The 25,864-nt window shown below is 43.3% G+C and overlaps 1 long non-coding RNA gene across 1 annotated transcript; it reads right to left on the reverse strand.

Moving 5' to 3' along the window:
- Nucleotides 1-1,648: 1,648 nt before the first annotated feature.
- LOC127675337 (uncharacterized) lies at nt 1,649-25,864 on the reverse strand. Its single transcript, XR_007975471.1, has 2 exons — nt 25,749-25,864; nt 1,649-2,183 (listed from the first exon to the last, which is right to left on the reverse strand). It is a non-coding gene; the product is annotated as an uncharacterized LOC127675337 (long non-coding RNA).

The raw sequence follows: 25,864 nt of genomic DNA on the forward strand, positions 1-25,864 counted from the left end.
CTGTGGACAGAGCTGTTCTTCACTTGATCTTAGCCAAAAGGCAGAGAAGCGATGGACAGAGCCGTTCTTAACCTGCCGTGTTGGTTTTGTGGATGCTGGCTCTGCCTTTGAGTATTTCAATTTTACTTGGTAAATTTTAAAAAAGTGATCCCTACCTTTACCTGTTGCTCTTTTTTGTGTCCTGTTTAGTATCTTCTTTCTCCTCTTCTCTCTCCCTTCTCTCTTGTCTCACCTCCTCTATTTTTGAAGTGCTAAGGGACAGAATCCAGGGCTGTGTATGCTGGGCAAGTACCCTGCCACCGAACTGCACTCCAGGCCAGCGTGTCCTATAGGAATGCAATGATTGACAGTTTGGAGGCCCCTGCACTGGTGCCCTCTGAGGCTAGGCCCAAGGTCATCAGCTCAGTAGCTTTTATGGATCCTGTTAGGCCAGGACTCAGGCAGAGGTAGTTCTCAGGCAGTGCCAGCTTGGGCCAGGAGATCAGGTCCCATGGCAAAAGGCAACCTTTTGCTGGTATTCCCAGCACCTTCTGCTGCTCCCTCCATAGTGCGGGTATATGTGTGTGTGTGTGTGTGGGGGGGGAATATCCTTGACCAGGGCCGTTCCCCCCAAAGGGCCACAGGGCACTAACCAGCCATTGTTCTCACCAGGTGGCTGCCTCGCAGGATGGAGGCCTTCATAGGGACCCTGCAGATAGATTGGAAAGGACTGCATTGGGAAACCGAAGTGGGATAAGCAAACCTTTGAGAGGGCAAACCTTGGCACCTGCGCCTTCAGCCAGCCATTCCCCACTCTCCAATTCTTTGAAATCCCCATTCTTTTCAGCACAAGCCAAAGTGCCTTAAGCCTAGAGTGTATAATTAGAATAGTGGACATTTGAAGCGACTGGTACTTCTAGTCCACCAGACACTCTCACTGTTTAATAAAAGCATGGCTATTCCCAGCCAAGGACAGACTTGAGGCTTTCTCACTCCCTTCTGTGGAATGCTCTTGCTTGCCTGGGGGGACATTCAGGTTACCCATCCCTTCAGAGGCTTCTGGGCTGCTTGGACACAACCAGTTGCTTTCAATTCAGAGATCCCCAGCTCCGTGCATATATTTGCTTTCTCTTCCCCTTGTTCCAGGCCAGGACTGGGCTGTGCCCATGTCTCTTAGACTTATCACAGTGGTTGAAAGAACTTAATAAACATTTGGTCAATCAGGTTATAAAATCCTGCTAAATGCCCTATTTTGGCATCTTTCCTGGTTACATCAGCTAACTGTCATATGTATCATCTGTCTACACTTGAGCTGGAAGTGTCCTGTTTACCCATGGAAATGCACTTTGAGGCCCGGCCTTACTCAACCCATGAATCCTTGACACAGCAAGCTCCTCTCGAGAATGTAACAAACAGGCCCCTTTTCATGGATGTGGAGTGTATAACTCCACACCTCCTTTTTCATGGGTAGGCCCCAGCCTGGGATAGAGCTTGTCATCTGGACCGGTGATACACTCGTTCCCCTAGGAGGGTCCAAAATTTAAGGTGAGAGTCCCAGGCTGCCTAGGGCAGAGTATGGGAACAAGAGGGCCATTTCTGACCTTTGGTGGCAAGAAAAGTTCAGAACTGTGTGTGCTGTCAGCAGCAGTAACAGAACGGTGGGACGAGCTAGATTTTCAAAAATTTTATTAAGAACAACTTGAGTGCATAGTACTAAAACAAAAGTGGCAGGCTCCTTCCTCTTTACCTCCCAGTAGGCTGATACCCCTCCCCCACGGGTCTCTATCTAAATGGCCCTGAGGTCCAAACATGCCCGTCTGCTGCCCCCTACCCAACCCCATTCTCCTGTAGCTCCTGATTTGTCCCCTTTATGAAGATAAAATTCTTCCCTCCAAACTTGCTTAAAAATAATTTTGAAACATTAAAAACTGCATTTGTGTTTTAAAATAAACACTTTAGACACTGGGTGTCTTCCTTTTCCCCCTAGGCCTGGCTCCAGGGTGCCTGCCTCCTCACCCCCGGAGGCCAGCTGCTACTTGGTGCCCCTTAGAAATTTTCAGGAAGTAATTTCTTCCAAATTTCCCCCTGCAGTCACAAATTCCACAAACTGCTTGCATCAACACACTGTCTTCATTACAGGCACTGCTGCCCAGCTCTGGAAACCTGATCTCTTTTTGTCAACTAGACCACATGCTTCAGATTCCCTGCAAACAGGAGAGAAAACACAAGTCAGATTCAGGTAACATGTATGAATTACAGATCTCAATAGGGCTGTGAAGAAGAAAATAAGCATTTACATGTTGGGGTTGAGAGTGAGAATGGGGTGACTTTTTCTGGGGATAAGGCCTAAGTGATGAGGGACAAAGGGCCTAGACACCCCTGTTATCTTAGAAAGTATTATGTAAGTGAGCAAGTTTTTTGACCACCAGGGCAGTGGACTGCGGATATTGGGTGGGTCCAGGCCAAGCCAGAAGAACTACACAGCTGATTGCAGCTCCAACACCAGTCAAGAGTTATGAACAAAACAAATGGTTTTTAGACACACACACACTCATTATACATATACTCATGTGTACATCCAGGTAACACTTTTTCAGAGGTCACAGTTAGCTGCATCAAATCGTCCTTTAACCCCAACCTTTCTGCCCCTGTAGCAGGGTACAGCCCTTCTGGCACTTTCTCTTAACCTGTGTAGAATGGAGTAAAGGACCCTAGACTTCTGTTGGGAAAGCACTATACAGGGCCAGGCTTTAAAAGGGATCAGTTCCTTCACTTGGTCCCTGGTCAGTCTTCTCTCTGCTCCATTTCTTTGGGTTGAAACGAGGTCCCATTTGTTGATTCTTGTTCTTAGAGCATAAGCCATTGGTGTTCTGTTTAGGAACTTTCCCCCTGTGTCCTGTGTTCAAGATTTGTCCCCATTTTCTCTTCTATAAGCTTCAGAGTGTCTGGTTTAAGTGTAGATCCTTGATCTACTTGGCCCTGAGCTTTGAACAAGAAGATAAAATCAGTCTAAGCTCCACTGCCTGACTGTCCTCTAGAGTAGGAAGAATACTGTTGTATTTTAAGTTCCAACACATACTCCACTATGTTCATAGCAGCCCTATTTGTAGTAGCCAGAAGTTGGAAAGAACCCAGGAGTCCCTCAACGGAGGAATGGATACAAAAAATGTGGTATATATACACAATGGAGTACTATTCAGCCATTAGAAACAATGAATTCATGAAATTCTTAGACAAATGGATGGAGCTGGAGAACATCATACTAAGTGAGGTAACCCAGACTCAAAAGATCAATCATGGTATGCACTCACTGATAAGTGGATATTAGCCTGGAAAACTGGAATACCCAAGACATAATCCACACATCAAATGAGGTACAAGAAGAACGGAGGAGTGGCCCCTGGTTCTGGAAAGACTCAGTGTAGCAGTATAGGGCAAAACCAGAACAGGGAAGTGGGAAGGGGTGGGTGGGAAAACAGGGGGAGGGAAGGGGGCTCATGGGACTTGTGGGGAGTGGGGACCCAGAAAAGGGGAAATCATTTGATATGTAAATAAAGAATACATCGAATAAAAGAAAAAGTTCCAGCATGTAGCACGGCGCCTCCCACTAGCAGGCATACAGTAGATGGAACGTGATGGCTGAGTAGAGAGAGAAGCAGGGGAAGTAGGAGGGGATCCGAACTGAGCAGTTGCTATTCTATTGTAAATTAAAAGAAAGTCTTATTTGGCTTTTGGTGCTAGGAATCAAATCCTGATCCTTGTGTGTGCTAGAAAAATAGTCTACGATTTAGTCCTGCTTCTGTAATTTTAAAATTAATCTATAGTAAAACTGACTTTCTTTTATGCACAGACCTCCTCACACACACACACACGCACACGCACACGCACACGCACACGCACACGCACACGCACACGCACACGCACACGCACACGCACACGCACACGCACACGCACACGCACACACACCACAAACACGTAAACACGTTCAGGACACAGAATTGTTTCCTAATCCCCCAAACCTTTAGCGACTGTATCCTCTGGCTTGCCTGACAGCTACTAATCTGTTGTTTGTCACTACAGTGGTGTCTTTTCAAAAATGCTATATAAATGGAATCACACAGTGAGGAGCTGTAGGAAGTTGCAAATAACAGCAACAGCAAAACCCAGGTTGGTACAGCCCCTTGGGCCTTCAGCAGCTTTTTCCAATTAGCATTTTGTATGATTGGTATTCATATCACAACTAGGAAGTCGACATTGCCATCATTCATAGATATTATTTGTATTTCACGAGTCTGACATGTACTTGTGTGTTAATAAGTATCCAGCTCTATGCAATTTTATCATAAGTGTAGATTCATGTAATCTTTATTCCAATTGTGAAAATCTAATCACTGCCACCCCTCCCCCTTTACCTTCTCTATGATCTGACAACCATTAATGTTTTTCATCTCTAAAACAGTTTCCCATTTAGAATGTTATATATGTGGACTATGTAAACGTTTGCAACTGGCATTTTCATTCAGTGTACTGCTCTTAAGATCCAAAAGGGGGAGAGAGAAGGTGATAAGGGTGAATATGATCAGTATATATGATACACATGTATGAAAATGCCAATGGAACACATTATTTTGTACAATTAATATACATTAATGTAAAAAAAAAACACCCATCCAAGTTGTTGTATGCATGAAATACTGGGGTATGTGGCATGGTCTATCTACCTAATACACACTAAAGGACAACTGAGCTTTTGGTTATTATGAATAAAGCTTCTATGAACACACTCATACAAGGTTTCCTGTGAACGCAGTATACATTTAGTTTTTATAAGAAACTGCTGACGTGTTTTCCAGTGTTTCTGTGGCACTTACACTCGTACCAGGGATGTGGTAGGAAGCTGCTTTTCCCACATCTTTGCCAGTGCTCAGCTCGCCTAAATAGCGAATGCTGTTAAACATCTTTTATGCGCTAAATTTGCTATCAGTATATTCTTTTTTATGCCTTATGCCCATTTTTTAATTTGATTTTTTTCTACTGTTGAGTTTGGAGAGCTCTTTGTATGTTTTAGATACAAATCTGTTGTTGGGTATATGACTTGCAAATATTTTATCTCAGTACATTTGTTATCTCTTCATTCTACTAACACATCTTTTGCAAAGCAAAAGTTAATTTTGATGAGGCCAAATTTAGCAGGTTTTTTTTTTTTTCATCTGTTTTGGATCATGCTTTTGGTGTTTGAAACAAACTCAAAATGCTTCTTGGGCCATGCCTGATTCTTCATGCCCCTTTATTTCTTATGGGTTCCGGAATTTAACTTCAAGATGTCTCTGTGTTCCGTCTTCTTTCTCTTGGTACTTTCTTAACCTTTATTACATCTCTTGCGTGGCTTAGCCTCTTCACTGGTGCTTTTGACCATAGGGCCACTTCTTGGTCACTGCCAGCTCTGGTCACACTCTTCCCTGAGCCAAGAAATTCCAGTCTCCCCTGACCATCTGGAAGTAAAGCCTTAAGCTTTCTCCTAGACAGGGCCCTGTCCATGGGCCCCCGCTGAGGGTAGCCCACAGGCTGATGTCCTGAAGCAACAATCATCTGTAAGCACGGCCAGTGCTTGGGGAAGAAATGAATATGTGCAAGAATAAGACTCTGTGTCATTATGGTTTAGTGACATATGACCACAGAGAGGAAAGGTGGGTGCTGGATTCTGTTGCGCCTGACTTACTCTATAGTTACATTTGGAGGCAATTAACCAAAACAACAGGAATAATTTCCACCAAAAGCTGATGGTGAGCAATGTTGAATCTGGGTAACCATAAACATGTAAGCTTAAATAATGCCCATTGTTTCTCTTCTGATGTCCAGCTTTTCTAGCAGTGGGTGGTAGCCTGAGAAAATTCTAAAGGCCAACACAGTCTGAGGCTTGGGAGACAGTGCAAGAGAAAGGAGCAAACAGAACTTAGACATCTTGTACTTAGGCTTCAGGTCAGAGGGGGCCAACATAAATGCCAAGAGAGCCAAAGAATCCATGTGAGCAGAATCCAACTAGGGCAAGACATGGATCTCCCGTTTCTTTTATCTTTTTACCACCTTGAATCATGACTAGTATAATAAATAGATTCTCAGTGGTTGTGGTGGTACACACCTTTCACCCTAACACTTGGGATCAAATGCAGGCAGACCTTCCCATTTGAGGCTAGCCTGGTCTACATAGTGAGTTCCAGGGCAACTAGACCATTTTGCAAAGTTTCCTTTTTATTCAACTACTGTAAAAGTAAAGACACTGTTTAAAACAGTGTGAATGGAAAGCCATGTTTGACTAGAGTAAAATGCATAGAGTTTGTGGCAAACAAGATGCACATGTTTGCCAAATGGATCTAGCCATTCACCACTAGAAGGCATATAGGCCCTGCATGTGTCTATTTTTCTCATTTCCCAAATGAAGTAAAATATATATATATATATTTGAATGCAAAGTTTCCAGTGTTAAATGCCGGAGACTGAAAAGTTTAAAGAATATGAATAGGCAAATCACTTTTAGAAGCAAACTGTAGCTTGTGGCCTCTCTATAACTTCTAGTTTACATACAGGACACCCCATTTTCTTCTCAGCATTCTGCTTTGGGTAATTAATTGCACCAAGACTTCACTTCTGATATACAAGACCTTCTGAACCAGCACTCAGGAAGCCTGAGTTCTTTGAATTCACTGGTTGACTCCTTTTGCTCTTTTGAGACAAAGTCTTGCCATGTAGCCCAGATTGGCCTCAAACCGATGATCTTCCTACCTCAGGCTCTGGGGTCTTGGGATTGATTACAGGATGTACTGCCACCGATGGACTTATCACTTATCCAGTTTTTTGACTAACATTTATGTAGTAGTTCCCTTGTGTTATGTGCCTTGCTAGGTGCCAATGAACATTTACCTTAGTCTTTCTTTTTTTCAATTAATAGACTTAGAGAAGTTTCAGGTTGGCAGAAAGACTGAGCAGGAAGTACTCAACTAATGTAAGATGTTTAGAGGAGGAAAGGAATATATTAGTGCTTTCTGTACTTCCTAATAACACAGCTGATCCACTCACCTAAGTCAACTTGGTTACTTCCATGTTTGGACAATTATGAATAAAGCTCATAATAAATACATATAATAAAGCTCATGGGCATGAGTTTTAACTCATTTGGGTAGAGACTAAGGAAAGCAACTGCTGGATCATATAGTCAGACTGCTTAGCTTTGGCACAAACTGGTAAACTGTCTTCCCAAATGGCTGTTCAATTTTACATTCCCACCAACAGAGACTGAGAGTTCGTTCCATTATTCCATGTCCCCTCTAGTACTTGGTGTTGGAAGCATCTGTTCTAGTAGATGTGTAGTGCTATCCTGTTACTTCAATTTGCAGTTTCTTTCTTCTTCTTCTTTTTTTTTTTTCCCCGAGTCGGGGTTTCTCTGTGTAGCCCTGGCTGTCCTGGAACTCACTCTGTAGACCAGGCTGGCCTCAAACTCAGAAATCTGCCTGCCACTGCCTCCCAAGTGCTGGGATTACAGGTGTGTGCCACCAACGCCTGGCTAATTTGCAGTTTCTTTGTGGCATACGATGTTGGACATCTATCCATACAATTTCTTGTCATCTGTATATGTTTCATGAGCTCTTTTCTTATCTTTTGACATTCCCAAGTTGGGTTCTTTTCTTTTCTTAGTGTTGAGCTAATTCTTCATAGAGTGTGGATATTTCTCCAGTCTGAGACTTTTCTTCTATGATTATTTAGTCTTTTTAATATATATAGACTAGTGCTGTTGAAAAGAGCTTTCTCGGAAGGGGAACTGTTCTGCATCTGTGCCACTCAATGAGGCGTGAGCACTTAGGATATAAAACAGATCCCTGGTCCTTTTGTCTTTCTGTCATGGTGCTGACCAGGGGGGCCTACTTCTTCTTCTGTTTACAATCCTCCTCTTTAATCCACTCTCGAGTCCCATGAGTTCTAATTCCAAAACAGATGACAAATCCATGCCCCTCCCCCCACTCACTACTGTCCCATCACTATAGCTCTTTGCATGCGACACTCTCATAACTTGGAAGTTGGCTCCTTGAATCTTTCCTGGTCCCTTATATTCAACTATGTATCAGGCAGGGCGTGTTGGTGCTCAGGCCAGACCTCATCCCTCCTGTCATCAGAGGATCTGCTGCTCATAACTAGAATCAAATCTCGGAATTCTTGCCTCTGGCCTGTTCCCTGACTTCAGCCACACGGGGCTCCTTTGTGTGGTGTGAACAGGAGTCTCTTTCCCCTTGTTAGGTGTCCCCTTCCTACAGACTTGCCACCCATTCTTCCCTGGATGACTCTGCCCTTGGATAGTCTAATTTTTGACTCATTTCATTACTTTTGTCACCTTGAGTCTACAGGTTTCAAATCAAAAGTGCTTCTGAGAGGCTTTAGGAACACTGGAGTTAAACAGCCACCCTGGTCACTTTTTTTGCCCTATGATCCTTTTGTACTTTCATTGATGCACTCAGCACACTGGAAGCATCAGGGCTTTTTCACTTCCTGCTATCCTGTCTCTCCTCACAGGCCATGGTCATCATTCTTACTGTTCTGTCATCAGCATCCTTCACAGAGCCTGGCACACAACAGGGGCTCAAGATCCAGTCACTAAAGGAACCAATACCTGCCTCTGACTGAGTACTTACTTGCTCAACCCAGGAGTAGAAACTTGGCCCATTCCTTGAGGGAAACTAACGCATGCCAAGAAATGACCAATGGGATTTTAGTCCCCCCCCCTTCAAATTAGTACATATTAACTGTACAAAAGAATGGGTTTCATTGTGACACTTTTTCTGTTTGGGGGGGCTTCAGGAACTTTTACTTTGTAGCCATGGAACTCACTATGTAGATCAGGCTGGCCTGAACTGTCAAAGACCCACCTGTTTCTGCCTCCTGGGGCTGGCACTAAAGGTGTACACTGTTGTTCCCAGCTTCATTGTGACACACTCACATGTGAATAGAATGGACTGGGATTGCATTCACACTCATTGCCCTTTTCTGCTCCCTCCCGCAACGAATGAGTTCTGAAGACAGTATCATAGCAGGTTGGAGGAGTGCCAGAGTGACCCTGGAAGCCCTGGACATTCAATGGTTCCTCAGAGAAATAGGAAAGTGAATTTAGGATTGTTTCTCCAACTGCTGCCAGATGAGCAGTCCCTCAGGAATGTGCTCTATCTATCTAACACCTCTTTCACTTTGAGGCAGGGTCAAACTGCAGTTCCTCCCACTTCAGCCCTCCCCCCCCCTGCTGGGATGCCCTGCAGGCACCACCACATCCAGAGCTCCACTTAACCTCTCTACCAATAGCCGTCTAGTATTTTTCTGTATCTCCGTTCACTTTTAAAACTTTAATAGCTATTTTGGTGTTATCTATTCAAAGGGGCAACAAAAGTATAAAAACAGAAACAGACTTGCTGTGTGTATTACATCTTAGGCATACATTAAAAGATGATGACAAAAAATGTCTTGGCGCTCATCCCTCCTATAGAGGAGCACAAGGCACCTGGGAGAAATCCTATAGATGCTTCCAGGGGAGTTGCTATCCAGGCTGTTGTGCAGCCACTGGGAATCTCCTAGCCTTACCCACAGCTCCCTCAGGCCACTGTGGACCACTGCTCTGTGATCAGTTTCAGGGTCACAGAGAGAAAAACAAGGCACATTTCTTGCCTTTTAGAAGCTCTGGTGCAGTGAGGAAGACGTGTGAAGACAACACATGTGGGTAGGACATCCACGCAGCTGGGCTACCCAATACCTGTAGCTATAGTGCTAAGGGTAGAAAGGGCACAGAAGGCTTCATAGCACGTGGCATCTTGAAGGGGAAACGGTTGCAGGCATCAGGGATATAGTACTAAGTATAAAGACAGCCACAAGGGTTTTGTGACCAGAAGTCAGGATGAGGGGCAGGGAGGACTGAGGTAGCTGGGATTTTGGGGGCAAGAGGGGACCTTGTATGATATAGAATGAGCGCTCTAATAGCTGACTCTCTAAGGGTCCCCCTTTTAACTGGGGGCAATGGCAGTCTAACCGTTCTTTTAAAAAAATAAAAGAAAATTATTTATTACTGCTGTCATCTCTCCAGACCTCTTCTGATACACCATCTCTCTCAGCCCAAGCTGCCCTGGACTACAGAGTATTGAGACTGGCCTTGAATTTGCGTAATCTTCTTGTCTCAGCCTCCTGAGTGCTGGGATGAGAGCCACCACACCTGGCTCAGTCCAAAGGAATTCTCTCCAGCCCTGGGCATGTTGCTGACATAGATGGCTGATTTAATTTTTAGCTGGCGATTGCCAACTGTATTGCTTGCTTCAGAATGTCAATCTTTGCCGTCTTCAAAAAGCCTTTCAGTGACAATTCTGAAGAGCCTCTAATTAACATTTATCTTCCTCTCACCTGAATTAGAACCTGGGGTTGTGGATTAACCCCACCAGGCTTCTGGCACTTCCAGGCTATCAGCACTTAAAACACATTACCCCGTGACTTAGGGTGCTCTGCTCAGCTTCCAAGGCACCGCTGCAGGCTCAAATGGAATCGAAGCAATTTCTAAAATAGCCTATGATTCATTTTTTCTCCCCCCTCGGTGCCTAAATCTGCTGGCTCCTTGTGGAGGGATAGGCATAAGTAAGTGTAGAGGTGACATCACAGGAGTGGGCTGTGTGCCCGCCGGGCAGCCAGTGGAGCTGGCCGCAGCGGTTGGCGATCTTTTGGGTTGGGTGATCGCCTCCAGGCATTTGGGAGTCACAGCTCTCAGGTTCTTTTTGTCAATGTTCCTGCTCCACATTGCTTTTTCAGACAAAAATTCTGTGCTGGGAAACCAAGGATAATGGGAATAGCAGAGGCAGGGAGGATAATTCAGTTTTACATCTGTATAATGCTTTAGAGTTTCAAAATGATTTGCTCCACCCAAACACCAGTGGGAAATGGAAGCTGAGAACTTCAGCTTGAACTAGAGACAAACTCTTGTTGTTTTGTACAAAATATTAATATCTACTATTCATTTCAAGGCATATTTCAGTTGGGCCTTGCATGTCACTAGAAGGTCTGAGACTGCCCTCACCATCTTGGTGCTTCTTAGAAGATGGATTCAAGGGGACAAAAATGGTCTGGCAGACACAGTTTCTTATCTGTGCCATCCCAAGGAGCCAGCAAGTAGTGCCAGTCTCAGCATTGCCAGCTCTTTTTGTACACCCTGCTTTACAGTCCCAGCGGTCCCAAAACCTTTACTACAGCCAAAGGCAAGGCCACAACTATGGAGCCCTGAAGATAGGGTGTGTCATGAACATCTGGAAGTCCCACCTACTGCCAGAGTAGCTCAAAGGCCTCTATTAAGGAAAATCCTCCATTCAGGTCCCATTAGCCAGTGCTGTGGACCTTGAAGGGAAGGGCCACTGAGCTATGAACAGCTGAGGAGTGGGGTGGAGGGATTCTTTTCTTGGAGGAGCCATAAAAATAGTTTCCAAGCAGTCTCATGTTTACTCTGTGATCTTCTAGCACCTGGTTCCAGCATGACTTGCTGTCCCTGATGCTCTACTGTCAGATTCAACATGAGAAGTCTTACCTCCAATCTCGCTTTCCAGCCTTGGTCTTTGCCTAGCATCAGAGACACCGAACTGGATGCCAAAGGGGTGGCAATAGTCTTGCCTGGTCCTCTCAATTTTAGATTATAGTTCAGTGTCACTATTTTTGGGGGGAGGGGGAGAATGGAGCAAGCCACATAGTCTCAGCAGTACTACAAGAGTGGCAGGTGTTCCCGCTGTTGTGTTCATAGCTGCCACCACTGCCGTCACCATCAACCGATGAAGTTACAGGATCCAGGGCAAGCTCACAGATGTGGTCAGTGTCATCTTTGTTAACCAGGATGCTTATACTCAGGCAATTTTTTTCTGATGGAGATCTCAGTGGAATATAAAAGTTACCACTTTGATGGCTGAATCAGTAAACTGTATGTGGCAAGTGACCAGCAGATTAGGCAGCTGCTGGTCACCATCTCCAAATGAGGCTTTCTAGAACTTGTCCTGCTTGTAGTGCGCGCGCGTACATGCGCACATTCCTGTGTATTGTGTAGCGGCGGTGGCATGTGCCCACGTGAGCATGCGCAGCGCACACATGCGAGAGAGTGGATTAAGGATCACCACCTTAGTCTGTTTTAGAGGTGTGAATAAAAACCTTGGCTTGGGACGGCTTCCTCTCTGGTTGACTGATTTTTCAATTGATTTGTATTTATTAGCTAATGAAATTAAAGCTGTAAAAATGATAACAGAAACACAATAAATCTCTCCCACAACTGGCTGTTTCTGTGTCACCATGGTGCATTCCTCACTTTGATTACTTCAAAGTCTATTATTTTGTTCTCAATTATTCTGTTTTTCTGGCACTGGAGAAAATCAATTTGTTTTATTTTCTCTTATTCATGCACTCAATTATGCTCTTCGGGCACATTTAATCACTTTGGTGTTTTCATTTTACGGCCGTCTCTAGGCACTTCAGCGGCTTTGCTGCCAACAGGCAAGCAGGACTAATTTGCATGTCACAATAGACTTGAAATTCTAACTCAATTTAGAAATCTTTATGAAATCCCCCCTCCAAAATAATGCTTGGATCTGTAAAGGGGCAGAAGGGCGTGGGCAAAGGAGGGGCCATGAACACACTTCCCTTTCTTGAAAGGTTGGGACATTTTGGTGACTGTGGTGTGGGAATGTCACCATCTAGGTAAAGTGGAGGTGTGTGTGTGTGTGTGTGTTAGTGGCCTGCTTCCTTTGCAATCAAAGACCCTCAGTGCTGCTGCTGGACTCTACAGAGCTCCCAACCTCAGATGGTTAAAGAGTCTCTGTGTAGCCCAAAAGGCATCAACAGTTTAGACATTCCAGAACCCTGAGACACTTACCTTATTTCCCCTAATAATTGCCTACCTTCCTCTTACCCTCAATCATTTTCACACTAAGAGCTGAAGGAAGATGAGTGAGGTACCATTGCTTTAGGCATGGTGAGGAAAACAAACAGAGAATGTTTAAACATATTGGGGCTGCCGGCTGCTCTTGGAAATTTTTTCATTTGTTTTGTGCAATAATCAGCTTCGCCAGGCAGAAGAAAAAAAAGATGTGTATTTCCTCATCTAAGTTTGAGTGCAATCTTCACCTTCCCAGGTGGAATCCTAACCCCTGCCCCCCCCCCACACTTTCCACTTATGTGGCCTTTACAAAGCTATTAACCCCTGAAAGCCTTGCTTTCGTAGCCTATTAAAGGGAACTAATAAATACTTCAGTTGTGCATCCTAAAAACTTCAATACTTCTAAGAGTTTTACCATATTTACCCACAGAAACCTTTCTTATGTAAACTTATTTTTAAACAGTTCATCATAAGCAACAATATTTGTGCAATTCTAAAGTTTGAAGCTGGTGAGATGGCTCAATAAGACAACCTGATTTTGATCTCCAGGACCCATAATGATGGGAAGAGAGAACTGATTCCCTAAAGTTGTCCTTGGAACTACATATATGCACTGTGATACGTGTGTGTGTGTGTGTGTGTGCGCGCGCGCGCATGCGCGCGCACAATTAAATAAAACATAAAAGTTTTTTCTTGAAAGTTTCATGTGGCATGTGTACTTCTAATATACATTAAAACACACACACAATAGACACAGTAAAACCATTTCTTCCATGGGTCTTTAACCATGCTTTGTCTTTCTTCTAGAATAGTCTTTACCTGGTTCTTGTAAAACTTCACTCACTTTATTAAAACTTGCAGATTCTCAAACATTATTTCCTTAGGAAGACTTTTTACTGACTACTGTCTAAAATGGTACTCTTTTGAATGAATCAGTAATCAGCACTAAGTATTTGTTTATTTGTTCATAGCTTATCTGTTTCAATAAACTACAAGTTCTAGGATAGGCAAAGAATTTTTCCTAGCCCATATCTCTAGTGCCTAGGGCAGCTTTTGGCACAGATTAACACCTAATATATATTTACTGATAAATGAAAGGTTGAAATAGAAAATTAGTGTAGCAATATCCTGCTCCTCTTTCACTTCTATTGAATACCAAGTAGACCCACCCACTGCTACATCAGTAGAGGTCCTATGGGTAACAGTTAAAAAAAAAGACCTACCATAAAGTTAAATGTGGTGGTGCAGGTATGTCTGTAATCCTAAGAACTGAAGAGGCAGAGGCAGAGGCGAAAAGTTGTGAGTTTGAGGCCAGCCTGGGCTACACAGGGAGGCACTGTCTAAAAAAGCGCACCACTTCCATCCCTGCCAAAGTGTACTACCAATGGAGGTCTAATGGGAGCATGAGTTTGTACTCCTGCTAAGCAGCAATGAGCTGCTTCCCTTTTGTTCTTAAATTACCAATGCCGTTGTCCCACTATGGAGCCCAGATGTTTTATTTTTAGGGAAATAGACCTAAACATATTTCAGTAGAAGCTATGCTTTGGTGGCACAGGGCTGTAATCCTAGTACTGGTGCAGGTTGAGGCAGGGACTGTAAAATCAAGGCCTGCTAGGGCTACATAGGAAGTTCAAGATTAGCTTGGGCAATTTAACATGGCCCTGTGATGGTCATTCTTGGTTATTGACTTGACTATACCTGGAATTAACTAAAAGTCAAATGACTGAACACACCTGTTAGGAATTTTTTTTAATTACATCTTTTGAAATGTGAAGACCCCCTTCTAATGTGGATCTTTTGAGGTGGGAAGATACACCTTTAATCCAGGTATTTTGAGGTAAGAAGATCCACCATTAATCTGGATCACACCTTCTGCTGGCAGCCTATATAAATGATAGAGAAGACAGAAGCTTTGCCTGCTTGGACTGAACTGTTAGACTGTTTGACTTTCCATTGGTAGACAGCCATTGTTGCACTAGTTGGACCATAGCCTCTAAGCCATTCTAATAATCCCTTTACTATAGACATAATGTGGGTATATACATTAATTTATATGTTATATAATACATATTATATAATTATGTATATATAATCATTCTATAAGTTCTGTTCCTCTAGGGAACTCTAATACAGATCCTATTTTTAAAAAAAGTGAAAAGAAAGTCTGGAGCTATAGCTCACTCAGTGGTAGATCAATTGCATAACATGAAGCCTTAGCTTCAGCCTTTAGTGCCATATAAAATAATTAATGGCCTCCTTTTCATTTTTAGAAGGTTTTCTTTTGCTTCTTTTAACATTTCCTTATACATTGTGTGTGTGTGTGTGTGTGAGAGAGAGAGAGAGAGAGAGTGAGAGAGAGAGAGAGAGAGGGGGGGGGGGAGAGCAGGGGGGGGAGAGAGAGAAAGTGTGTGTGTGTAGGCCAGAGGACAACTTTCAGGAGTCAACGATTCTCCTTCTACAATGTGGAATCTGGGGAATTAAACTCAAATTATCAGGCTTGGTGGCAAAGCCATCTTGATGCCCATCCTCCACCCCCTGCCTTTTTTTTTTTTTAAATACTGAGAGTTTCACTAAGCTATCTAGGCAAGCCTCAAACCAGGAATCCTGCTTTAGTGTCTGGGCTTACAAGGGTGAGCCACCATGGTTGGCTCAGATTTTCTTCTTCTTTATTTTTTTTTTCTGATTCAAGTGACTGATTAGAGTTATATTTTTTAACTTAATTTTGTTTCCACATGTTAGTATAGAGAATATAATTGATTTTAAGCATTTTTAATAACCTTGTTGGACATTTTTTCTGTTAATTTCCGTGGTAGGACTTGTTATTGCAACTAAGCTTCATGCGTACTGGACAGGCGCTCTGCCATGGGGTTTTATTCCTAGCTCTTGAACTAATTTTTTAGTTCTATTTTTTATATAAATTCCTTTAGATTTTTGGCATAAAAATAATTCATAACAAAATAGAGGCAATGTTTTTTTCCCTTTCTGATCTCTCTATTTTTAAGTTCCTTTTCTTGCCTTATTGCATTGGCTAGGAATGCCAGTACTATCTTGAATAAGAGTGGCAAGATTAGATATCCTTGTCTTGCTCTAGAACTTAGAAGGGAAAGCATCTATTTCATCATTCAGTATCACATAGCAGTACATTTTTTTTTTTGTAGATGCAAGTTTTGTTTGTTTTTGTTCTCTTTTTTAAACATTTTCTTCTGTCAGGTAGAGGCAGAGAGATACAGTGGTATTAATGCCTGTAATCTAAATGCTCATGAGAAGCATTATGATTACCACAAATTCCAGGTCAGTCTAAACTGTAGGAAGAGTTCTAGGGCAGCCAAGACTACATGGCAAGAACCTGTTTTGGGCTGGAGAGAAGGCTCAGTGTGGAAAAGCACTTACAACTTATGAGAACTCCAATTCAGATTCCTGGAATCTGCACACTATACATCTGTGATCTTAGGACCCCTACTGTGAGATGGGAAATAGAGACACAATTCCTGGAAACTCAAAGGCCAGATAGACTGGCATAGGTGGAAGTGCACACCAGGAACCCTCTCTCAAACAAGAAGGAAGGCTAGGACTACTCAAGGCGTCCCCTGACCTCCATATGTATACTGCTGCATATGTGCCTGTCGTCACATACATAACCATGTACACAAGACTCCGTCTATGTGTGTGTGTGAGAGAGACAAAGCACTTTCCATAAAGAGCACAAACAACAACAGTGGCAACAGCAAACATTTTCTATTCTATTTTATGTAAGAGATAATATAAATTTGATGCTAATTATTTCAGTAGAATTAGAATTCTCTAGTGAAGCTATCTGGGCCTTGAGTTTTCTTTTGCAAGAGGTTTGTAATTTCTATGTTGATGCTATTATGATTAGAAAAGATATTCTGTATAATCTCAGTTATTTTCAATTCTTTGAAATTAGTTTTATGGATCAGTATTGTTCCTATCTTGGTATATGTTCCTTTAGAACTTAAAAAATATGTATTGTATTGTTGTTTGGAATAACCTATAAATGTCAGTTTGAGCCTATTAATGGATAGCACTGCTGAGTTCTTCTGCACCCTGGCTCTTTTCTGTCTGCTAAACTGGTTGATGAGAAGGGAATGCTGAAGTCTCTAACTCTGATCATGGATTTTCTTTATTTTCTTTTCTGAAATGTGGGTTGAACCAAGACCTTACATGGGCTAGGCAAGCACTTGGCTGCTGGGCTATCTGCCCAGCCTTAATGACAGATCTTCTATTTCCTTTTCTTCATGTATTTCAAGACACTGATGTGTGAGGCATACACATTTTTTGGATTGCTGTATCTTTGTAGAGTGATACTTTTATTACATGTTAAATATGTTAATGAAGAAACTAAAAATCTAGTTGTGTATTGTAGCTTAAGCCTGTAATCCCAGGTATGTGGGAGACTGAGGCAGGGGGATTGAAGCTTAAGACCTGCTTGGACAACCTAGCAAGAATCTGTCTCAAAATAAAAGTGAAAATGGCTGAAAATGTAGCTCGTGGGTATAGTGGTTGCTCTAGCACACATAAAGCCCTAGTAAAATTAACAACAACAACATCAATAGTATTTAAATCTAAAAGTTGAATATTGCCATATTTATAGGCTGGAAGACTCAGTATAATAAAGATAACAATTATATCCAAAACAAGTATAGGCTTAACACAAGTCCTTTCTAAATTACATCAAAATTACTTTATAGTACTAGACAACGCTATTCTAAAGTTCATATGGAAAGACAAAGAAGCTGTTCAGTTTAATTTTGTTTTACATGTATTTATCTAGTATGCGTATTCATGTGTATGTTTGTGTGCATGTAGGTCAGAGAATTACTTGAAGAATGGGTCCTCCCTTTGTACCACGAGACCACATGGGTCACAGGGATTGAACTTAGGTCATTAGGCTTAGTGGCAAGAATCTTAACCTGCTGAAACACTTGAGCAGCCCTAACTAACTTCTTTTTTGAGACAGGGTCTTACTCTGTAGCACATGGCTGGCACTGTATTGTCAATACTCCTGCCTCAGCCTCACGAATGCTGGGATTTCAGCATCCTTTACCTAAAATGATTTTGAAAAAAGTAAACTATGAGGAATCATTCTCATTCTAGGATTTATTATATAGCCACGGTACTAATGACCATGAAGGAATGGACAGATTTATAGATCAGTGGAGCAGAAGACAAAACCTAGAGAGACTGAAAGAGTTACCTTAGAATGTATGGGCATGTGGAAAAGGAAACATTTGGACTTTCTGCCCTTTTGTAGGACAAAAGAGGGTTTATATTTTCAACAAAGTATTATCTAAATTTCAAGATAAATGGAATACCCTAGTATCGCTAAGGTATCTAGAGGAAATGGCACCTGAAACTTTTAAAATACTCACTCCAAATCCATTTTTGAAATGGTCTGTAGGTCTGGTGGTCATATTTATGATGTATAAGTGTAAAATAAGATTTAAAACTAAGGATTAAAGCTTAGGTCTTTTCGCTAGGCTCTATAGCTGCTCTACTATTGAGCTACAACATTAGTTCTTACTGACTTTTTCTTTAAACAAAAAACATACATTAGTTTTTTTTCTGTGAAACAATATATATTCATGCTAGAAACTTTAAAAAATATATAAAAGAGGAAAGAAAAATTACTCATAATTTTAATATAGATGACAACTGTTAAAGTACTTTGGCAAAGTATTATTGAAGATAGATGGATATGGTGGCACTTGCCTACAATCCTAGCTTTGGAGAGGCTGAGGCAGGAGGATCATGAGTTTGAGGTTAGCCAGGGCTATGCAGTGAAACACTGCCTCAAACAACCATTATCACAGAAGATACCACTGCTATCATTTCTTTTGAATGTTTTTCTGTGCATAGCCACATATTCACACATATATACATTTAGAAAATTGAGAGTTGATGGCATTAAACCATTTTGTGATTTTTTTTTTTACTTATCATATAATACTTGTCTCACCCGAGTATTTCCAAAAATCTTTGTAGTTGGCTGCAACAAATTTTTTCATATAAAAATACTAGATGGAATTATCATTATGTCTTAAACCCAGTATATCAAAACAGAATATGAACAGAATAAGGTATTTTAAGCATGAGTGTGTAAAGCGAGGCCGCCTCCACTGGTAGCTTCCCAGTCCCACTGGTACCCATCCAGGAAACCCCAGACTGACCTTCCTTCTTCCCTTATCCTTGAATCTCTATAAATGACCTACCCGCAAGGCCTGGTGACACTCTTTACACACTATTTCTTTCTCAGCTTTAGTCCAGATGCATCCAGACTACACTGTCATAATCCACCCCAAGCACTGCTCTATCATGTCATTCCTCACTGTAGAACCGAGAATGGCTTCCACTTTTTTTTTTTTTTTTTTTTTTTTTTTGGTATGTGATCTGGACTATTCAACTTGAAATTCAATCCAGTCAGCCAGCTTTGTCCCTATGCTTCTGAGATTTCCTTTCTGTCTGTCACATCTGTACTCTGCTCTCTTCAGATCCTCCAACCTTCGGAAAGTAATCTCCCTCAGGCTCTGTGCAGCGTCAGTCCCTGTGATATCCCCCTCCATCCACAGGGGCTCACTTCAATTATTCCCTAGAGGCAGAGGTCATGTCTTCAGCCACTTTTAGTGCTCATGACCACAAACACATTGGAGGTTCAAAAACAACTTGATTGAGTTGATATTTAACAAGAAGACAGGACCATACCTTTTAAAATGTAACTGATTCAGAATGCATTTTTGGGAGCCTATGAAGGGCAGGAATGGAATACAAAGAGTGATGGGGTAAAACAGGTGAGAGATGATTAGTAGACACATGCAAGTCAGTGCTACCATGTAGAGGCTAGCTACCAGGCCTGAATTCAAATCTGTAGTTCACTATTTGGTGTTACGTGACTGTAAGTGCGGTGCGCTGTGCCTGTGGTTACCACTCTCCTACCGCATAAGGACATACATGAGATAGTTTATGTGAAGGCCTGAGCACAATGACTGTGTGGTACACTTGCGGTTAGTTTTTACCTCATAGTTTTAGGAAGAATAATCTAGTTTTCATAAGTGATCTGTCAATGGCCTTCATCTCATGGTATATTAAATTTAAGCTACCGATTGATTTATCACAACTTTAGGGGAACAAGCCCCCAAATGTTTTTTTTTCGAATTTGTAAAAACTGTAGCGTGCCATTTTTGTAACTTATTTGGCAACAATAACCACAACAAACCTTTCCATTCCTTATGCTTTTAGTGAAGCAAAGACAGGAGTCTGATCAGTGGGAAAGTGCAAGCAGGTGGCCGGCCGGCTCCTGGGGTTTGCTGGGGGGTGGGGGAGGGATGCTGAGAGGGCAGAGAACAGGAAGGGGAGATAAGGGAGAGACGTCATAGAGATCTTTACTTAAAGCCGAGCAAACTAGTTCGGGATTTTCACCACAATCCTGCTCCAAAGTCCTTCCAAGAAATCGGAAAGCAAATGGTTGGTTTGTCCTTGGGGTCAACCCCGCTTCCTAACTCCTTTTCATGCTTCTCAAGACAGTAAGAGGGTGTGTGTGTGTGGGGGGGGGCGGGTAAACCTCAATTCTTTGGAGTAGTGTCTCTTCAGGCAGAACTGCTTTGAGTTTAAGGCTCCAGCAGCCCTTGAAGTCTGAGCCCCACTGCCAACCTCTAGAATGATACTACCTTCAGACTTCAGGCTGCAATTGGTGGGGGGGGGGGTGCTTCTTTCCCCATCCCCCACACAACAGTTCTCTCAAGAATATTAGCAGCAGATGTGCAAAGGGTCTCAGCATGGGGCTGCGGAACTGTAAACAGCAGGCTGGAGCTGGTGGCCATAGCACACTGGAGGTGGCAGGAGCTATGGAGCTAGCCCCTTGTTCCCTTGTTCTTAGTGTCTTAGCTCTGAATGGAGGAGTTCAAAGCTCCAGGTTTCAGCTGTGTGGGAGCTGACAGAGCACTAAAAGGCATGGCTTGGGGCCAGAACTTTAGGAGTTGCTCATGGACATTTTCCTCTTGTTTCCAGGGGTTTCCAGGATTTCAGGTGCTTTGGATCAGCTACATGGAAGGAGCAGAGTGTACAGTGTGGGGGTAAGATGGGCTTACTGGGGGCGGGGCTGTTGGATAAAGCACATAGAGATGGTGAGTAGATTTGACAGGCAATGCTTGCTGCCAAGGAGAGGTGGGGGAACCAAAAAGGCCAAAGAGCCTGACTGTAAAGTTCCCACCGAGACAGACCTGGGTTCAAATGTCTGCACTACCCCTCACAGCATACTGTCAATCACACTGGAAGTGGTTAGTAAGTACTTGCTGAACGAAGGAAGAGGACTTTGGTTAAGTCACTTATTCTTTCTGAGCCTTAGTTTCTTTGTTTAGAAGAGACATAGTAGCTATTCCTCTTTCTTCACCAGTGCTTTCTCTCCCCATGATAACAGCAATCTGTTGGTCTCTCCTTAGCCTGCCCAGTACAGGATGCTACACAGTCAGCTTTCTTTAGCATGGACTGGAAAGGCAGGTGTACCCCCTAGGGCCTCTTTCTTCCCTCTTGCACCCTCTTCCTCTCCCCTTCTTTCTCCTTTTCTCTTTATCCTATGGTCTTCTTTCTGTATCCCAAGACAAGTTTGGAATATAGTTATGGGAACCCTTAAGCATGTGTTGAAATCTCCAGTGTTAATTCTACCACATAGTCACAACCTCATAGTGCACCCTCCCCTCTTTTCAGAGGGTTAGGTTTGGCTGAAACATGAAGCTCGGAGCCCCAGGTGACCCCTACTTGCTTTAAATGCCATAGGTACTGCAGAGCAGCAAACCTCCCACCTCTACCCCATTTCCCTACGCAGAGCTAGCAGGGCCCCTCTGGGGATTGATCACATCAGCACTGTTCCAAGTCTGGAAGGTTCACTATGAGCTAATTCCTCTGGAGTATGTTAACCAGAGGAAAGGCAAACAACTCCAAGCATGTGGAGATGGGGCAGGGATGACTTCACATTTGTAGTCATGAGCTGTGTTCAGTCATGCACTCTGAAATGTGGACTTTCTTGGGGGCAATGAAGTGTACACTTAGGGTAGCTTACTGGGACAAGAAGGACAGTTTGTGAAAAAGAAAACAGACCTTATCTGTGTCTGAAGTGAGTAGCTTTAGTTAAGTCTTTGTGGGTTTTGGTGGTGTTGTTTTTGTTTTCTATTTTATGTGCATGGGTGTTTTGCCTGCCTGTATATATGTCTGTGTGAGGACATTAGATCCTCTGGAACAGGAGTTACAGACAGTTGTGAGCTGCCATGTGGGTGCTGTGACTTGAACATCTCTCTGCCTGACTCTCTGTGTTTTAAATTTTGTCTCTTTTTAAAAAAGACTGATGGGCAGAACAGATGGGTTAGGTGCAGTTTACATTCGCCTCTGCCTTTAGTTGTCCTGGGGCAAGTACCTGCATCTCTATAAGACAAACCTTCTGGGGTTTCATTTCCAATAGGCTAAAATTTTATTGTTTATGTTTCTAAGGTGTTTGGTGAGAAAACAGAAACAAACAAACAACAACTAAAGCAAAAAACAAAACCTAAAACAGAAACAAAATCACAAAACCCCAAAACTCCAAGGCTGAACAAACTCAAGTGGATAGACATACTGGGGATAAACTCCCTTGCACAGGGGCTGAGTCCATCTCTCCTCTCCATGCCACCTCACTTTCCCTAAACAACCTGTGACCTGTGCCCTGCTCTAGGTTTTGATAGTATGGGCACACATGGTGTGGAGCAGCCAGTGTCACGGAGGTTTTTATATACAAGAGCAAATGACAGTCTTGAAGACTGGTTAAGGACATCTTTCAGAATACAGAAACCTCAAAAAGCCTTTCCACACTGACCATTGTCATGGCAACACACTATCTGATGGCAGCCTGCGTCACTAGGCTGAGGGGCACAGTTTCAGTATAGCAGGTTAGCTTGGCCATTTTGAGCAGCGTTTGGACTTCTTTCTAGCCTCAAATCTTCTAGGCTGCTCTGAGTTTTCTTTTTTCAGTTCCGGACTCAGGTGCTTTGTTAGTTTGCTTGGCTAGGGGCACAAAGACTCTGTAAACGAGGCAGTTAATGGAAAATCCGAACATTTCTCCTAGTCCCTACTTACTGTCCTTGCCGCCCACCCTCCTGGCTTCTTGTCACCTATTCTCATTGACTTCGCTTCCCTTTGTCTCCATATCAGTTCTTTCCTTTACTCAGCAGTGCGTCCCCACCCAACACAGGGTGACTCATCAGCCAACCTAAGCTCTCACCAGATCCTTCTCATTCTCCCTGTGTTCTCCCTGCTGTGTATAATGTCTGGAATCTCAGAGTTGGAAGGAATCCTCTCCCCAGGCAGGAGCTCTTCTAATCAAGTGACCTTCTCCTCCTCACCTTCCGACTCTAGTGACAGTCCTCATTGTCTTCTGGCCACCCTGTTCCACTTCAGATAGCTCTAATTGTTATAAATTCCTCCTAGTGAATAGAAATCAGTCCTTTTATGACACCCATCCGAAATTCCACCCCTGTGCCCTATAGCTACACATAGACCCTGTTCACCTGCTCTCTGACAGCCTCCCAGAGAAAAGAGGCAGAGCTCATGTCCTCCCTCCCTTCCCCCCACCCCAGCCTGAGTTTTCTCTTCCCCAGAAAGCCCCAGCTCTTCTAAGCAGACCTCTTGGAGCTTGGGCTCCAGTGCTTTCCCCAGACTGGCTGACCTCCTGCAACATGTTCCTATTTGTCTAGAGCCCTTTTAAATAGTGAGGTCGATACTGCATTAGCATCTCTGGAGGCCACCTCGACCCGGTGACTCATACTGAACTTTGTGTCAACTACCATCTCTAATTCTCTTTTAGAAGAAATGCTGTTAAGCCACATCTCATTTTGCTTTGTAGAAGTCTCTTTCGAGAATCCAGTTCCTGGTTCATATGTTTTTCTCCCTGCTCAAATTCATTGTGTTACTATCTGAATAGTGCCTCTATCTGCTAATACACTTCAAAAAGTTTGACTGCCATGTCTTCTGGGGTGTCCTCTTTTTGTTGTAACTAACCTTCAGCACTGCCTTTTACCTTGAGTCACCCTTGCTTGCTCCTCCCTTAGGTTTCTCTTCTAGCTCACCTCTCTGCATCATCTCCCTCACAGCTTCCCCTCTTCACCATTTCATTTCCCCAAGAGCAAAAGGCGCCACTGTCTGGAGTGATGGGCCTGGGAATGTGTACAGAGAGGCAAGGGCATCCATGCTTGTGCACACAAGAGGTATGAGCAGGGTCCTGCAGAGGTGTGTGCCTGCTGTCTGGTTTTAGTGCTTTGGGCACCACCAGAATTTAGAGCCCGGGAGGGAAAATGGCAAGGAAGGAGAAGGAGTGATGAGCATGAACCAGTGAAACTGGTTTAGAATCAATCTCAAGGAAAAAAGGGACTGTGTTTTAGAGCAGAGAGGAGTGGAGGGAAGCTGGGGGAAGGGTGCAAATCTCTAGTGTTTGTTCAGATTGTAGCACAGCAAGAAGGGCCAGCAACAGAAGGATTATGAAGGTCTTAAAGATTTGAGACGGGAGGAAGACATGTTAGAAAGTGAGGACTTGTAGAGTGGGAAGCGACTAGGAGATCAGAGGAAGGTGATTTGAAACTTTAGGGGCAGAAGAAGCTCTGGGTTACAGGACCTTACAAGGGGCGATGAGCTGTGAGTAGACCTGTGAACTCTGAGACTCATTAGCACAGAAAATCTTCTCAGGTCAAAGGAGCCCCAGAAGCATGGTCCTTACCAAGGGCTTTGCCCTGGGCATCGAGCTCACTCTGCTTCTGAGCACAGCTTTCAGCAAAGACCCTCAGAATACTGCATGTCCCCTTAGATGAACCCCAGCTTTGAGCAGGCCTCTTTTCACACAGGATTGCACTCCAGGGAAGGAGTCAAAAGTAGGTATTGGCACTCTGTGTCATTTTATGAATTAACAAGAGAATTTCACTCTTTGGGGCAGGGAATATGATATCTTAGGGCCTCAGAACTCTGCAAATAGGATTCAAGTGCATGTACACACACACACACACACACACACACACACACACACACCAGGAAAATGATTGTTTTAAACACCTAAATGATAGATAAGTCTTTTAAAAAGGGGGGAGCAGCTGAGAGGTTTTTTGGGGGTAGTTCTAATGGAAAGCTAAGAGCAAAGACCTTCCCAATAATCTAGTGGACTATATTGCCATAACTACTATTCCTCTCTATCCTGGGGACAAAATAACTTGGGGGGAGGGGTAGAGGGCAGTAGCTGTACTCTTAGGTTCTAAGAGCAAGGCTGGAACCCCCTCCAAGAACATCAAATTCCCTGATGGCTCACCAGACCTCCATAGATTTGCAGGGCTCTCTCTTAGACCATGCTTCAAGAGTGTTTGGGGAGGAGTTCCTTCCATATCGTAATGCCTCAGGTCTAAATTCCCTTGAACTTCCTTCAATTTAAAAAGGAGTTTTTCTGTTTTGCTTTTTCACAGCATTGGAGATGGAGTGGTAGGCAAATGCTCTACCACTGAGACACATACCCTAACCCTTAAAGATGGTTTTACTGTTGGCCTTTTCAAAGAAAAAGGCTCTCAGAATATTTTATAACTCATTTTCCCTTGGAAGTGCCTTAAAGCTGAACCTTTTGTTCTTTTGAAGGTGACATTAGCCAGCCAAGTGACAATCTCAACCAGAGTGGCTTGTGTAGAATTCCGGCTATGAGATGTCAGGCTGAAACGAGGCTTCCTTTCCAAGTCAGTGGAATGATTAGCTGCCAAAAGACAAATGGTATTTGAGGAAGCCCCCAGCGGCAGGCCACCACACACTGGGTGGAATAAGGAGGGCAGGGCTGGAGGGTGGCGCTCACCTTTGATGTAGTTGAGGATTTGCTGGATTCGGTGGGGCTCATTGCGGTCTGGCCGGCAGCTTGGCGTGATTTCCAGCACATAATCAGGACCATATGCTGTGAAAAACTGTAAGGAA

The sequence above is a fragment of the Apodemus sylvaticus genome, chromosome X (genome assembly GCF_947179515.1).
Source record: "Apodemus sylvaticus chromosome X, mApoSyl1.1, whole genome shotgun sequence".
In the NCBI taxonomy this organism is placed as follows: domain Eukaryota; kingdom Metazoa; phylum Chordata; class Mammalia; order Rodentia; family Muridae; genus Apodemus; species Apodemus sylvaticus.